The sequence below is a fragment of the Diadema antillarum genome, unplaced genomic scaffold (genome assembly GCF_040938485.1).
Source record: "Diadema antillarum isolate AM-2024a unplaced genomic scaffold, OU_Dant_1.0 seq00000565_RagTag, whole genome shotgun sequence".
NCBI lineage: Eukaryota > Metazoa > Echinodermata > Echinoidea > Diadematoida > Diadematidae > Diadema > Diadema antillarum.
In genome coordinates, this window is record NW_027271504.1 from 80,071 (window position 1) to 98,544 (window position 18,474).

Genomic DNA, 18,474 nt, shown 5'->3' on the forward strand with positions numbered 1-18,474 from the left:
TCGTTGAAGGATTTGTAAGAAACACATGCACATAATGAATAGTTACTAGAGTATCAAATGTTGATTTCCACTGAAGTCAGAAAGAAAGACACACACACACACACACACACACACACACACACACACGCACAAACACACACAAAGGATGTAGAGAACAAACTTTGCTTATCTTGAAATTTGATGCATCATGCAGTAGTGGTTATAAGCGTACAATCTCAAGGAGATTTTGATAATACAGAGCTGTTCCGTAATCCAAGGACTGTACATACCTCTGCATTTGTAGACCTTTTGTTTGTAATGGACTAAAGTTGTGAGATTATTTATGTGTTTTTTTTCCCCTAGTCTTTGGATGTGTCTTTTTTAATTTGATGGAGTTTTATCTCACCTTTTATAATGCTTATGTGGTAGTATTTTTTCCCCCACGGTGTTAACTGATTTGTTGATATAATCTTGCACCCTTGCACCTTGTAGTTGTATTCTTTTCCTCATTTAACTGTTTTCTTTGATGTACAATGTTTGTCTTTTAAAGGTTACATTCCATATGCACGGGTAACAGGATTCCAAGAAAGTGCTCTTTTTTTGGTCCCATGGATGCAGACATTGCTTATATGCAGAGAAATGAAGCACCGTTCAGTTTAATCAACAGTCATAGGCAAGGGGCCTTGAAAAATCATAATCATAATCATAATCATAATCATAATCATAATCATAATACAGGAAGATGAATAATGGTCTGAACCTGAATTCTACACTTGATGCCATCAATGGCTTGAAAGATATACATATGAACTGCATGATCATTGTCTCTGTATAATGTGAGAAAAAAAAAATGTAAGTTTCAAACAGGGATCTCATTTTCAGTGTCAGATTGATGTTGTAAGCCCTTTTTCAGTTTCAGATTGTTGCACAGGATATCAGCTGATTTATTTTTGTATTTATGTAGTTATTTTATGTTTATTTATTTGTTTAGTCATTTATTTAGTCATTTATTTATTTAATATTTATTTGTTTATTTGCTCACATTTTTTTCAATTACGGGAGTACTCACCCATACTGGCAAGGGCTTACAACTTGGTTGCACATGTGCCCTATTGTCGACTGTCTTGTTGTAGTGCTCCTGCCCTTGGAGTTTAATATGTGTTTTTGATACAGATAGGTACAGAATGGACATCCAGCTGAGTTAAAACTGAAACAGTTTTGAGAGATCATGTTATGTAATTGTCACCGTTTTGGAACTATATACATGTACATTGTACACTCTATGATGCTTTATACTAGGAATAACAGAGGAAAAATCACAACTGATATGCTGTATACCTCTTTTACAAGGGAGATGTGAGGTGAAATTTGTGCACATTACCCCCTAGTGTTTCCTGTAGGATGTTGTTTTTCCTTTGTATTCTTTGCCTTGAATATTTCCTGTAATTGCTACCTTTTTTGGTCTTATCTTTCTTGTATGTGTGTCCTATTTTATAAATTTCATTTTTCTCTTTGTAGTGAGAGGAGATATGAATCCTCATCTTTTCAGTACATGACTTCTTAATTTCCTAATTTTCAATCCACAATAGCCACAATTATTGAAAACTGCAATTTTGTTGCCTCCAATTTTCTCTTTGTATCTTTTCTAAGTGTCCGACTCTCACAGCTTGAGAGAATACAGGTTCTTGGAGCAAGATATACTATTTTTTTTTTTTGAATGGGATACATGCTAATAACTCACAATGGGAAGGTTCAGAAAAAGAGGATTATTTGTTGTTGTTTTTTGTCCAGATGGAGAAGAAATTTAACTTATTCTTCTATTGATATCATTTTCTTTTATCATACTGGTAACATTTGCTATAATGCAGGCCGTGGTATCCTCCTAAATACGTGTATTTTGCCTGTTTTATGCAAGTTGCTTGACTGCAGCAATATAAGCTTAGTACAAATAAAGGGCAGAATGTATGCAACATTTTCAATGTCATATTGTATTTAAAGAAAAAAGAATGGAAAAAAATGATGAGATCTTTGCCCAACAGAGTGCATGTGCTGCTGAATCTTACTTTTAATGTTTTTACAGCTATTGTAACAATCATAAATATGTCAGTGTGTAGACATCCCCCTAATTTTTCTATTTACTCCATCAATGAATTATTTCCTGAAATTTGAAGTGTAATCTTAATTATATGATATGTGATTGGTATTTTATTCAATATAATTGCAGTGATGGTTTATCAATATCTGTGTGATGCAAGTAAAGGTATGAGTTCATTCATTTTTTCCTCTTTAGAAATACCATGCTGGCATAAACAATACATTCAATCCTTCTGCTTTTTAGATATTGTTCCCTGGAAAGAGAAGAGCATTTCTATTGGTGTGTATATGTATGTGTATGATTGATATATTGGTGCAGAACAAAATATTATACAAAGAGTAGCACTTTATTGATTGTGTGAGGTTTTATGTGAAGGAATGTTTTTGATGTCAACTTGGGCGAAGATAGAAATAATATGCCATTTAAAAATATGTTTGTAAAATTTTTGTAATCAGGTTGATGCTGTGTACACCAATTACAGTGCAAATTCACATAATGTGTGTACATACACATTCAAAGCAACTTTCAATGACTTTATCAGTTTGTTGAAGGAAAAAACGGTGTGATAATTCACAGTATCTTTGAAGTGTTTGTGTAATTAGGTTGATGCTGGCATACCAAATCTGTAATAGATGTACACATTCAGAAGAGTTACCGCGACTTCAAGTGACTTGATCTGTTTGAAGGTAGAAATCATGTGGGGATTCACAGTATCTTTGAAGTATTTGTGTAGTTGGGTTTATTATGCTTTGCATATGTATTGTTCAAATTCCTGTAATCAGTGTACACATATCAGAAGAGTCACATTGACAGTCACTGTAGGTGACCTTGATATACTGCCAGCCTTTTGTGGAGTGTGTGGAAAGGAGGAATGAGAAAATAAGAGAAACAAATGATCAAGTCAGCAACTGCATTTATATAGATCATGTCCTTCGGACACTGACCTTATCGCACCGACCTCGTTGACTCCTACATATACCTGGTCTAATAGCAGACTGGTACTTGCAGTGTAAACAACCAGTTCATTGTCAGCACTATGTAGTGTACCTATCTGTAGTTTAGATTGTATGATGTTTGATAACTAACGATTGTTTTCTCTTCTTCTTTTTTTTTTCTCTCTCAAATCAGGGTTACAGTTTAAAGCCTGCAAAAACGCATGAAAAGCAAGCTCACAATATGTTTACCTTGTCTCAAATTGATATTTTTTTCTTCCTGTCCTGATGTCAAATCTTTCTTCTTCTTCTTTTTTTTTTGTGTGGAAATGTCATTTTGTGTGTTGCACCCATGAGTATTAATTTTGTTGTGAAATTGAATTGATTGATAAGTTTGATCAACAAAAGACCATCAATATAATATATTACGTGAAGACATTCCATGGTGTCTGTGTCTTATTGATGTAGATTGTGTGACCAAGGAAGATTAAAAGAATCTATAGTCACAAGTATCTGTATAATCCCTGTGAACTCCTGTTCAATGCCGCCACTCAAAAATGTTTGAAGTATATGTATGTGGCAAACTGGCTTTGGCTCAGAGGTAGGAAGACAATGGATTCATGTCTAATTGCATAGTAGCCAGCCAGCCAGTAAGGTGTGTCATTATGATGATTGGTAATTACACTAGATAATAGGTAGTTACTTTTTGGCCATCGCTACTCATGAAATATGAGCGATACAAAATGATAAAGGTGGGAGGATGCCCGAATAGAAATTGCACAAAAATTGATTGCATAAAGATTAAAATTACTTGAATGGGCATGTCCGACCACTCCTGACATATTGATTTATGAAGAGCTATTCTCGAATATTATTTCATATCAGTTTCATTTGGCGGAATGTCAGAAGAGTGATGAATTTGGCTTTGAAGTGGTGTATGATTTCAAACACTTTCACAACATGCAGCTGTAAGACACTCTTTTGCAGGTATTTCTGGATGGGATTGACTTTAATTCAGGGGAAATTTCCTGTGTGTTCAATTAGAATGAAGCTTTTAGTTGAAACTTACTAATTCTAGCACAGGCATCATATGCACCCTAGCATATAAATCACAGTGTATGCCCATGATTTTTATGGCTATTTCTCAAATTAGTGATTATACGTCTATGAAAAGTAAATTTGTCAGTCAGCTGCAATACAAACAGCGCGATATGAGAATTATTCATTTGAATTGCATGAGCAGAGTTGACCAGTTGTCTTTGAAAAAAAAAAAGAATCCCCACCATTAAAGTGGGAAGCAACATCTGACTTGTTCATTCTTCATGTATTTTTTACACTATACACAATGTACATGTATCTGCAACCTCTGTAAATTATCACAGTTTTGATGTTTCAAAACTTAACCGTTTTGAATTAGGGCATACAAATATAATATTGTAATTTAGTTTTTTTTTTCTTTGTTTCCTTTCTGAAGCATCAATGACTTCTATTCACGTAAGATTAATTTCAGAGTGGTACATTTCACACACTTTCATGAAATGCTGAATTGGAATGAATGCTTTCAGCACAGTGAAGTCTATTTTGGTTTTTAAATTTTCATCACGCCCTCTACGTTGTCATGCTACTAATGAAGGACAGCTGCAGCTGCGATCGAGGAGCTCAGCTATTTTTTTTTTTTTTTTTATACATTGTATGGTAGGGCTTACGTTCGTACGTGATACGATTTGTGTTTTCCTATCTAGAGACGCATTTCATAAGTTTACCATAGTGAATATGAAATGCGTCTCTAGACAGGAAAAACACAAATGTAATATGTATGTACACGCGGAAACGGGGGAGAGCGTCACTCCCCAACCACCACCACTCAGGTGGTCATCTGTGCCACATATACGCGTTCCCGATTTTTCGAGAAAAAGGGTATATGGATTGATATTTCTAGGGGCTCAATTTGGGGGAAAAATCCCGAAAAATCGTTGAATTAGGAGATCTATCAGTATTTTTTCCAAAATCATTTTTCATTATGGGTAGTTTTTAAATCTTCCCCAAGCAATCCTGCAGAAATAGGGTCTCGAAAAGGTTAGTTTCTCCCCCCCCCCCCTTCCTTCTATCACCACCTAAAACTAAACTGCTTTTTAATTATGGAACAAGCATACAACCGTATTTTGTTTGGTTGACCGCCCGCTGAGTGAAAGGGGGGGGGGGTCATTAAACAGCCGTCATGCTTACCGCGAGTAAAAATTAGGTCTTATCTGTACACACTACAGTATGACTTTTTACAGTCTCACTGCTGTACCAATGTCACCAAATAAAGTCGAAATAAAGAAAAAATCACTAAACTACTGAGAATATTATCGTGGTGCTAAAAAAGAAACATGCTTCTGAGGAAGTAAAGACATAATGATCGGAAATGACAGTAGGCGATCGAGGCTTCAAGTTTACTGCATGCATGACATTAATTGGATACGTTTTCAGAGAATCCAACCAGGGATCAGTATAAAATTAACAAAAATGGTGGAAAGTATCTCGTCCAACCCCCAAGGCCTGAGAAGATGGCACACTTGTAAGAAGCATTGTTATTGAAGCGATCCTCGTAGGGGTAGCAATAACATTATAAAGGTGTACTTATCTCAAAGAGATTGGCAAATAATTGGTGCCAACACGTCCGGTTTTGTAACCATTCACACATGCCCCTGCCACGACGCACTATACACACGCAGGTGGCTTCAACAGAGAGTGAAGTATAGAAACGTGGAGAGAAAGCTTCAGTGAAGAAGACAAAGAAAAGAAAGAAAAATAAAGGAATAAAGAAAAGAGTTGCGAAAGTAGTAAAGAAAGAAGCTCAAGAAAGACGAGTATAGGTATAGTGGCTGGAGTGGCGCAATGAACCCTTTGCCGGAAGTCAGTATTTCTACGACTTCCTGCAATAACATCCCGAGCCTGCCGGATAAACGACTCATGTAGGTGCCCTTTCTAAACACGTTCACCCAGCGCCCATTCATTAGCCATATCGTCTATTGAAACGCCTTATTACTGTATATTCAAGAGGAAGAGAAATAAAATGGCAAGTCGCGTATAGCTTGCTTTGTTGTGAAAGCCCTTTCCCAGACCTCAAGAGCCAAATCCATTCACTACCTCTCGAAAACGGGAAATGCGTGACCTTATTACATGTCTGCAAACATGACAAGAGTCTTGCAGGAACCACGATGGTATTAGAGCCTTACAGAATCATCCAGATTGCCGACAAATTTTGGAAGTGTGTTGTGATACTGTCATAATCATAAGAACAGCACGCATTTGAAATTCACCCCTCACCATATATATAACCGGATTGGCAATTGGCACTGGCCAGCTCGGTTTTGTATTTTTGATTATACAATCCCTCTTCCAGTTTCTGTACAAAGAATGATCCAAGTGTCCAGGCAATGTATATACCTTGAATATAAAAGCTATATGATATCTGTGCTTCTTGACTTGTAAGTACATAATAAACCACGATTTGTCCGATGGCCTTCACCCTATATCCTCCGTCCATTCTCTTCGGACTCACGACAGACAGACTCAGACACACAAACACACACACACACACACACACACACACACACACACACACACACACACACACACACACACACACACATTAATGTACCTCCAGGGCCACACAAGGAGGGTTAATGAAGAGCACCCAGAAAAGATGTGCCATGGCATGATGAAAAGTATAATAGGCATCGTATCAATACACATTCTCAATAGTCGAAACTTTGCAGAATTGTGATTGCAATCTTCACTGCAATTGCTATAGGTAAGCCCTATCGTTTAATAAATAATACGTATGTATTTTTATCTTATTGCCTTGTAAACTTAATTTGTAAATTCAGTTTTAATGGTGTCATATTTTGGATCAAAGTTATTGTACAATCTATAGTGATTAGTTGAAAGAGCGTCATTTTTTTGTGTGTATATTTTCAACTATTTCAATATGTTGGCCTGTTTGACATTCTCGGTAAACTGTAAAATGAGCTATAGGTCACAAAGCAATAATCATTTTGAGATCGCGCGCTGCTTAGTACTGCCACTTGGTAAAAATATCGCAAAGCAAATGTGACATCACACAGCAATTCTGACTTCACGCGCTACTTCGTACGTCACTTGGTGAAATGTCATAAAGCAATTTTGTCATCTCGCGCTGCTTCGCACGGCCACTTTGTAAATAATGTCTCGGAGCAAGTGTGACATCACAAAGCAAATGCGACATCACGCCGTGCTTCGTACGACCCTAACGCAAACTCTAACCCAAACTTTAGTCTTGTTAATAACTCATTGTCACTAACCATGTAGTATTTAGCCGGGAGGTAATCGCACTTCGGGGGGGGGGGGGGGGGGGGGGGAGGGAGGGAGTTGCCCTCATACGGTCACTGTAGAATCCGTCCTCAACATATATCCACTACACATCTCGACTTATTTTCCCCTTTACTTCCTTTGATTAGATTTTTAATCCAAAGTATAGGACAAGTATAACGTGCCTAATTTCGAGTTTCTGGTTAAAACTGTGCGCCTCGGTGCCTCGAATATTTCTATTAAAAGGTCGGACTTACCCTTTGTTAGGACCACCTAAAATTTGTTTTACTAAGGTAAGTTGCTTTGGATATCTCAGCCATTTCAAAGCCGATTTCCATCAAATAAACTTTGAATTCCTCTTAGAATTGTATAATTATGCTCTTTGGTAGTCCATAATTGGTTTCTAAATATCTCACAAAACGTTAAACTAACTATGCATCCCCCATCTCAATCAAAACAAAACAATAGCATCCCCTTTACGCAACTATAGTCAGAATCTCAGCGACAGAACAGAGGATATAATACAAACATAATATAACATTACATAGCATAACATGACATAACATGACATGACATGACATGACATGACATGACATGACGTGACATAACATGACATAACATGACATGACATGACATGACATGACATCACATCACATGACATGACATGACATGACATGACATGACATGACATGACATGACACCACATGACACCACATGACATAACATGACATGACATGACATGACATCACATGACATGACATGACATGACATGACATGACATGACATCACATGACATGACATCACATCACATCACATGACATGACATGACATGACATGACATGACACCACATGACATGACATGACATAACATGACATTATGCCCGAGGTTCGAGTCCTCGTATATCTAACTGATCACTATTCTGAAGTTATACAACCAAGAATGACGTCATATTTCAGATTTCAATGACAGAAACATTGAATTTTCGTCATTTTTTTTTTGTACACGATCAATGGAAATTGTGAGGGTATGACATGGTTAGCTCACTCATTTGCATATTCATATCCACTGTACAAGAACTGTTTTGCAGAGATTAGCAAAACTTCAAAATGCCGTAACTTCCTTATTTTTCTTCCGATTTCAGTGAAAATTTTCACCTTGAACTCGTAAGTTTTACTCTATTTATCAGACTAACTTATTTTTGGACTGGATTTCCTCTTTAATTACCAACCAGTGACAGATCTTTTGTCCATGATCACTTTGATTCGGCAATCTAACCAGGGTCGGAAGTTAGCGTTTTATCAGCCTTTACCACGAAAACGAAAAGTCGCTTTTTCTTTAACGCCACGGACAAATGGAAAAGATTATGTAACAATTAGTCCTTCTCTACAGCGTGGGATATATTAGGCCTATAACTTCCTGGAAAATTAAATGCGGGTGGGGCCCAATTAGTTCAATAATACATGTACCGGCCTAATACCCTGCACCCTCTTGGTGCTTTCACCCGTGAATAGGAGGTGAGTGTATAATAATGTGCGAAATAATACCTGTAACTACACGTAGAAGAAACGCTGATAACTGTGTGAACTGCTGCTTGTATAGGAAAGATGATCATTAATTGTGTTTGGTAGACAAAAGAAAAAAAAAAAACATCCGCTCGAGGTGTATCCCTACACCGATTATCGGTGCCGGTATGCTACGCAACACCCCCCCCCCCCCCCCCCCCAAAAAAAAAAAAAAAAAGAAAGAAAGAAAGAAAGAATGAAAGGCACATATTTTTATGACTTAGGTGGACTGACTGCTGGTCATAACCGCTGGAGTGGAAAATACATGTAGTGTAGTAAATACACAACAATAATTATAATGTCGCACTACATTTGATGTAAGCTGTTTGGGTAGCACTGTGGTATAGTGGATGAGACTCTTGTCTTTCATTCGGAGGCCGAGAGTTCGAATCCCGTCACGAGCTTATGTCCTTGGACAAGATATCTTTACCCACCATGCCCCTCTCGACCAAGATGTATAAATGGCTACTTGACAACGCAAGGGCAATTCATATAGGCAGGGTCCTCTGGCAGAGCAGTTTTTTATTATTATTTTTTTTTTTCATTGTAGTGTGTGTTCTTGTGCCTTTGGTTTGTTTTGTCTTGCTTTGAGTAATACATGTATATAGTGTTTCCACTAAAGGCAATTTTTTTCCATTTTTTTCTTTCCCTTGTTTTCTGTGTATATGATTCTTGAGTGTATTGATGTTAATGCGTTAAAGAGAGTATAGTCTAAAAAAAGGATCAGACGCCTGTTACTTTTAGTGGGGTGGCTTAGTGACAAATATACTGATAATCGTGACACGCCGGACAAAAGTGTCATTTTTTCCTCAGACATTGGTATATATATGAGGATCAAAATTAGGGGGTGCTCCAAGAAATCCGCTAACAGAAAAAATGAGAAAATGCCCTTAATTTGTACATAACAATAATGTCTGAATTCAAAGACTATACACAGGGCATTCGCCAGGTTTCTGTACAATGCAATGCAATGTACATGGTTGCTAGTCTTAAAATTCAGACCCATAATACGACATATTATGTGCATGTTTACAGTAATACACCATTTTTACTGGTTTTCCTATGGTAACAGGTGGTTAGTCTGTGTTGCAGACCTGAGGGAGGTGTGTTGGAATAGTCCAGTTTTCTTAAGCACCTTTTCATTGAATAATTTCATATAATTTCTTGTAAAGGATTTTTTTAGTACTGTCTACCTCCTGTAGAGAAATGGCAAAGAGTGACATGTGACTCTGGCTCAGATACTTTAAATCTTGGGCAATGACTGAGCCAGGTGTAGGACTATGTCACAGTTCATTTTTTCTCCCAGAACTACTAGTTTACCAGTAGAAGAGCTGCATATTCCATTGAGAACTTAAGGTTTTGGGTATTGCCCTACATATTTCCTAACAAATTTAACCCGTTTCCTCCAAGATTGTGTGAATTCCATAGGTTTAGCGCAGGGATTACCTGGTTCCCGTAAGCAATTTTTATAGTCCGCACCTCCCCTCTTTATATGTTTCTTATTTCTTATGGGGGTTATTCAAATGTTTAAAAAAGTTAAAAGTCTGCTTTCATAGATAAAGTTGAATTTAGACAATTTGAATATTTTTAAAGATATATTGATATTTGTAATTTCACTCATAAAGACTTAAAGCGGTTTGAATATTTTTGGTCTGATAGCTATGTATAGACATGTTATTAAAAAGTAAAAGCAATGTTTGATTGGTTCACATTATCCAAAGAGGGTGGGATGTAGTTGGCTGGTGAACAAAGTCTATGGGGAAGTTTAAAAAGTTGATAGAAATAAAACAAAATCGGCATAGAGCAGAATCTAAATCACAATATGATATGACAAAATTCCCGACCCCAAAGGCGGTTGATTCTATGATGCTTTATGTCAAAATACATTCCACCCAAAAATACATGTGATTGATAGGAGGAAAAAGTATAGCACATTAAAAACAATATAGTTCAACTAACCCCATTAGTCCAGCAGCATAATGAAATGATTGTTAAGTTTTATCGCCTTGTCAATTGAAGATGATGTTACATAATGACAATTATCAAAGTCAGGTAGATCTACTAGTATATCAAGAAACCAAAAAGAAGGGGTGGGGTGGGGAGAGAAGAATGAAGTAAGTTATTAGTATCTGTAGTTTTGGTTTTCAGTATATTCATTTTAATTTCCTTAATTTCCGTTAGGTCATCATGGATTGGAGCATTTGTGTACTAGTAATCTGCCAGGAACAAACACAAGAAAAACTTAAAGGTCCTATATATACACTTTTGGGAGAGTGACTTGAAAAAAATGTTCAGGATATCACATTTTATGCATAATATGTGTAGGTCTGGGGGCATTTCATGAAGCATTTTGTCCGACAAGTTGTCGGACAAATTTGCTCTCTGCCAATCAGATGCAAGGATTTCTGTAGTTTGTAACAGTTTGTCAGAAAAATATCTGACCAAACTGCTTCATGAAATGCCCCCCTGTTGTATCACAAGACATCCTACCATATACAGTTTTTGCAATCAAAGCAAACATATAAAGAGATATCAGTATTTTTCTCATTAAAGCATAAATGCGGACGGTTTAGTCTGGAAACATGTTATCATAGAAATATTGTTCACATTTTGTGTTATTAACAATACTTAACATTGATTATACAGATTCATTTTTTTTTTTACAGAGGTTCTTTCTATCCGTAACTCACACTTAAGAATAATTTTCAAGCACTAATTTTGGGTTTTTGCCTTTAATTATCCACAAAAAGGAGGACTCAATGCATAAAAGGTGTATGCTTTATTTTTGGAAAATGTTGAGGAGATCAGGAAAATAATATATATTGATGTAGATTTTGGACCTGAAGGAGCAGTTGAAGCATTTTTAAGAAACAATGCCTTGTGGCATCGTTCTTATCATCAAAAATTAATAATGACAAACTCAAATGAAAATTGGAGGGGGGAAGAAAAGATGAACATAATGACATGAGACAGCTTGGTAAAGATTAAACGCTAAAATAGACAATGCAGCCTCTTTTCTCAGTTCATACTTATCCAGAGTGTGTGCTTTCTTTCCAGTACCGGTATTATTATTTAGATAGGTTAGGGGAATCCCTTTGAATTGTGTGATACATCATTTTAAAGCTTACAGTCTGCTCTTTCAGAATCTGTCCTTAAAGGACAAGTCCACCTTCATGCGCACGTGGATTCAGTGAATACAACAATATTAGTAGGACACATCACAGAAAGCTTGGAAAAAATCGTACAATCCGTTCAAAAGTTATGATTTTTTAAGGTATCTGCACAGTCGCGGCTGGATGAAAAGACTACCACAGTGTATGATGTCACATGCGCACATTCTAAGGAAAATGAAATGAGAATTTCACAAAACCATACTTTTTGAATAAAGTTCACATAGTTTCTTTGACTTGCTAGTGACGTATGTCAAGGGTAATATTATTCCCCCTGCCTTCTGAAAGAGAAGTCGAGTATCCTTTTGTAAGCGAAAATAATTTATGTTGAATTTTCTTTATTCATTCTTTATATCGTTGTACACATGTGATATTACAAGGTATAGTAGTCTTCTCATCCAGCCTCGACTGCATGAGCAGAAACTTCAAAAATTCATAACTTTAGAACGGATTGTCCAATTTTCCTCAAACTCTCACTGATGTGTTCTACTATTGTTGCTGCATTCACTCAACCCACATGCTATAAAGGTGACAAATCTTTGTCTGGCGACTTTTTTGTTGATCAATAATACCAACCCTGATGGAAATCTCTTCAAATTCATAAGTTCTGAAGTCTCCTTTAAGTTTAACCAAAATCTATATATGTAGTTGCCATGGCAACATACCACTTAACACTAATGAAAAGTATTTCAAACCTCTATACATCCCGTTGATCAGTTGTACCTATTCAAATGGAATCTCTTCCAAACTGGAAAATAGCCTCCTGTAACTAACTTCAATTAAAAACCCTAGTTTTGGGTTGCCATGGCAACGCACAAATCAACAATTATATTTGACCCCTGGTTTATACTCTTGGTACCTTCTATACAACGTTCATATCAAATTTTGTGAAAATTGAATCTTCCTACCTGGAGAAATAAACAAAAACATGATTTTTAGAAAAAGTTCATTGACCTTTGACCTTTGACCTTTGGAAATTTCACCCCAAATTCAATCAAAATATTTTACTTGTTCTCAATATTCTTCCTGCCAAGTTTTATCCAGATTGGATATTCCTGACCTGAGAAATAGCCAAAAAACCTATTTCACAAATAAAGGTCATTGACCTTTGACCTCTAACCTCCTTCCCAGCATCAATTTTCTTGGAGCACCCTATTTTTTGAGAAGGTACATCATGAAGTACCTTTGGTGAAAAAATCATGCTTTTGTCCGCCGTGTCACGATAATTTCACTAAGCCACCCCACTATTTTACTGTCATTGAATGCTGTTAAAAATGTTTGTATGTAAAAGAGAGTATGCAGGCAAAGTTACCGTATATATGAAATATGGTGGCATACATTTATCTCTTGAAGAGTATACATGCAAGACTTATGGATACGTGAACTACCGAGGATACAAGACCAGGGATCTCGCCAGCGTATATCACCCTTGTCGGCCCCGACAAGCGTGCGGTCTGAAGAAGCAATTGCCGACAAGGGTAAAACTTGCCGACAAGGGTAACACCACGCGTGAAATTGCCGACAAGGGTAACTTGCTTGACGAGCTAAGTTCGGACCAATTTCTCGCCTTTTTCAGTCTTTATTATCTGGCTAGAAAAGAAGCTAGATGTTGAAAGCAGCAGCAGTTTACATACTTATACAAGCGCAAAAATCACGCAGTCACCGCACCGATCACAACAACGCGGCTCAACAGAGCGACGTACTAGCTGATACCAGGGAGGTCTCACCTCCCTGCTGATACACACCACATCACACACTTGCTCACTCACATGCGCTCTGATTTGGGATCCACACACACATGCACAAGCATCCAGCCGGCCACTTACAGCCGCCTGCGTGTACAACGGTACAGTGTATTGTGAGAGGGAGAGAGAGGACGGAAAGAGAGGGTCGGAGGCCGAAGGAGGCTGAGGAAGGCTGACACGTGCTCGCTTGTTGTCACGCTTGTTGTCGGGTTACGCAAAAACAAACGATATGAAATGCATGCCCCCCTCCGCCAAAGGTTGCAATTTTTTTTTGGCTGCTTTGGTTTGTTTGTTAGTTTGTCTGCCTGTCTGTCTCTCTATTCGCAAAATAAGTCAAAATTTGGGAACAGATTAGGATGAAATTTTCAGGAACAGTTGGTTGGTAAAATGGCGCAAGGAACAGATGATTAAATTTTGATAGTGAGCAGGATTTATAATACCACCGAAATTCACCGCCAGGATCCAGGATCTTAGGACTTTGTTTCGTATATTTGAAAGGATTCGTATCAATTCTTTAGGAAGCTGGCCATCGGCAATGACGAAAAATTAGATGCGTTCAAAGCATTGCCGCAGAGAGAAAACTAACTCCATTTTTCGTTAAAAAAGGAAAAGAAAAAAGAACGTGCGATGGAGTAAGCAAATGCAAATTGTTATTTAGGTTTTGGTAGTTTCAGTGGGTTATTTTTTTTTTTTTAATCTAAAAAGCCATGCGTTCCATTTTAGCCTTTTCAATTTCTATGGATTTGTAAACGTCATTCGTGAATATTCCATTTTCCTTCTCCGGGCCGAAATTTATAGTAATTCTGTCATGATGGTCTTTCAAGTTCAACGTATACGTAATGCTCCACGTGCTTCTGGCTTGGTTTGTTAAAAGGTGGATTAGGGGGCCTTCACGGGCAGAAAATAAATGATGATCATTCATCAATGTTCCCAGTTGGTTTACATGCTATGTACACGCTGTTTACGACCACTGAAGCAAGGTGGCAGTACGCGCGACATTCTTTATCCGACACCTGGCTTTCGTGGAAATTTCATGGAAATTTCCACCAGCCATGATATCAAGTTTCCCCACTGCTTGAGGTCGTGCTTTTTTTTTAATTCTTCATTATGAACATCAATTTGTTCAACTTGAAAAGTGTAGATAATTTGCTTTGAGGACGTGTTTCTTTCTTTTTTTTTTTCATTGCAGCATCGGTAACATTTTGTTTTGTTCATCGTCCATGCATGGCAGGGGTTCATGGGAGGAGAACGATAGGAATGACTGGGGAGAAAATAAACTGAAAGAAGGAAGCATCTTTTGAGCGAGCTGTCTTTGTTTTTCTCTATACACCAGCATCAGTTATCGCCACCAAGATTCATTTTTTTTTTTGTTACTCCGACAGATTAATGATAAAAATAAAATGATGCAAGATTCTTTATTCTGAAGGTTCGTTAATCCAAAAATGATTAAGAAAAAATGTCCGTTCATTTCACGACGAAATCAGTTTTGTTATTTCGAACGTTCTGCCAGTGAAATTTCGGAATAAAACGACGGCACAAAACAGCGTGTTTTCGTACTCTAAGGGTCTGTTATTCCGACAGAAGTAGTAATGATGAAATAATAAATTGTAGATTCTTTATTCTGAAGGTTCGTTAACCGAAAATTGAATAAAGAAAAATGTCCGTAAATTTCAAAACGAAATCAGTGCGTCATTTCGAACGTTTTGCCAGTGAAATTTGGAATAAAACTGCCCAAAAAAACAGTTGCACTTTTCTTTATACTCTTAGGGTTCGTTACTCCGACAGATTAATGAAAAAATAATGCTATATTCCTTATTCTGAAGGTTCGTTAATCCAAAAATGATTTTAAAAAATGTCCGTTCATTTCACAACGAAATCAGTTTTGTTATTTCGAACGTTTCCGTCAGTGAAATTTCAGAATAAAACGACGGCCCCAAAACGGTTACAGTTTTCCGTTTTACTCTGAAGGTTCGTTACTGCGAAAGAATAACGATATAATACTTTAGATTCTTAATTCTGAACGATCGTTAATCGGAAAACGATAAAGAAGAAATGAAAACGGTTACAGTTTTCTCACCCTCAGGGTTCGTTACTCCGAAAGAATAATGGCAAAATAATACTCTACATTCTTAATTCTGAATGATCGTTAATAGAAAAATTATAAAGGAGAAAATATTCGTTTATATCCAAACGAAATCAGTTTTGTTATTTCGAATGTTCTGCCAGTATAATTTCGGAATACAACAACGGCCCCAAAAGGGTGTTTTCTTATTCTGAAGGTTTGTTATTCTGAATTAATAACGATGATAGATGATAGATTCCTTTCTGAAGGTTCGTTGATCGGAAAATAATAAAGAAAAAATGCTTGTTAATCTTCGAACGAAATCAGTTTTATTTTGAACATTCATCTGTAGTACCGACCTTTGGTGTTGTTGTTGTTTTCGATTACAAACCTTCGAAGTACTCAGTAATGAATCGTTTCATTTCATGATTAAACAAACCTTCGGAATAATGACCATCATTACATTTTTGTATGATATCTCTTTGATGTCACGGCCAAACTACCGCAGTATACCCAGAAAGGAAAGTGCAACGATGTCCCGAAAGTTCTCGATCGCTTCTCGCGCATCTGCATGCAATAGGCCTACCACGTGGTCGAGCAGACGGCGAGAAAGCAACACGGCGCGCGTTGTTGCGATGCAGAGACGGCTAAATTATTGCAACAGTGAAACAGGAAAGGCCTAAAAGAAATCGGAACCTTCACCATCGGCACCTACTTCTCTTTCATTTATTATTTAGGAACTGCCGCCAACAAAAGGTATGGAGTTTCTGCATTGTTTCTGTGAGAATATGCCCCTCACAACGTTCATTACATCTCCGTGAAAATGTCGCATTTAGTGGCATTTTAGCGGCGATTTATCTGTGTTGTATTGAGCATTAGCGAAGGCTTCCGCGCTTCGCGCGGGAGGGGGAACCCCCCTCCCGTACCCACCCCCAGAACAGCGCGCATAAATGCCGACAAGCGTGAAGAAATTCCTAGCGAGAACCCTGCAAGACCATTTATTACAATTATCATTATTATTTATTTCATTGTCATTGCGTGTTGTTAATTGTTCGTCTGTAAGTCTATGCGTGATGTCTTTTCGTAGAGACAAAAATTGCAGTACACTATGTGATAATGGTAAACTTCTTTCATTTGCTTAGCGACCTGATATTTAAACTTGACCTGTGATGCCAATATTACTTTCCTTAGATAAACCATGAAATAAACATCTCTTCAAGCCTAGTTGATAGACACATAATACGGAAACAGGACGGAAGAACCACACCGGCTTCATTTGGTAATTCAGTTCCGTGAATTTGATACATCTGTTATTGCTTGAGTTAATACCAACATTATTTATTTGAATCTTATACAGAAATTCAATGTTTACTGCCAAGCGCTATCGTCACACACAGTCTTTACGACTACACTGCACGGTCCTGTTAGAACATATACGAGATGTTCTCGCTTCTAATGTGATTAACACCATACAATATTTGGGGAAATAGAAGAAAACAATAGATTTACTGTATGCTCACTGAGCAGAACATTTATTTTGCTTCAGTTTGGTGTCTCCTCTTTACACATGGATATTCCTGCGATAATATTACCATGGACATCATAACAATCCTGAGATAAAATAATTTGGTTTAGCAAATATGATTTTATATAAGCTAAAAAAAGAAAATCACAAGATTCCCATAAAGCTGATAGCAGCATTATGAATACCTTTATGAGCTTCTCACTTGAAGAAACGCTGATTGGATTAAAGTCATTGAAAATAGCAATAGGAAAATACAAACATATAATTGTATCAGTATAAAAAAAAACCCCAAAAGAATATTGCTGCTAACAGGACACTAAATAATGTAAATGGCCTCAATTGTCTCCATAATCCTGCAGATACAATATTATGTATCTGAACTATGAATGGAGCGAAGCGAAGAAAATGCAAAATAAATGCAATTTGAGGCGTGTAATACTGCATTAAATTGATATAAACAACGCCTCAGTCGCGTAAAGACATCAAACGGCTACTACGTATCACGTCTCTCAGGTATATGATAATACACATGTATACTCAGAATTACTGAAGTTGTCATAGCTTGGAAGACTATATGCCAGAAATAAAATCAAATTTTCAGTAATTCGTCATTGCACTATTAAGGATCTCTTCAAAATGCCCGTTCTTCAAATTTGCAAATTTGCTCTTCAGAATTGGAGATTTTTATTGCATTAAAGAAAGGCTGCCTCTTCGTACTATACATCTACCTTTTGGCTAAATTGCACGCACGATTTTCATATAGAGGGTACAGTCGTTATCATACTGCTATATAGGCCTATACGTAGCAGATTGTCGATTACTTGTAAAATTACCGTGTATCCAATATGCATACGCAAACGAGAATAATTGCATAATGTCCCACAATGTACGAAATTTGATTAACACATCGGATGACTTACTCTTCCTTATTCTATCTTTTTGCACAATAGCATAATATAAAATGATGACAGTAATGGTGAACGAGTTCATATCTGAAGTTAATATCAAAATGATGCCATTTTACAGTTAAAAATGCATCTATGAAAGTGTACCTACACCACCCGGGAT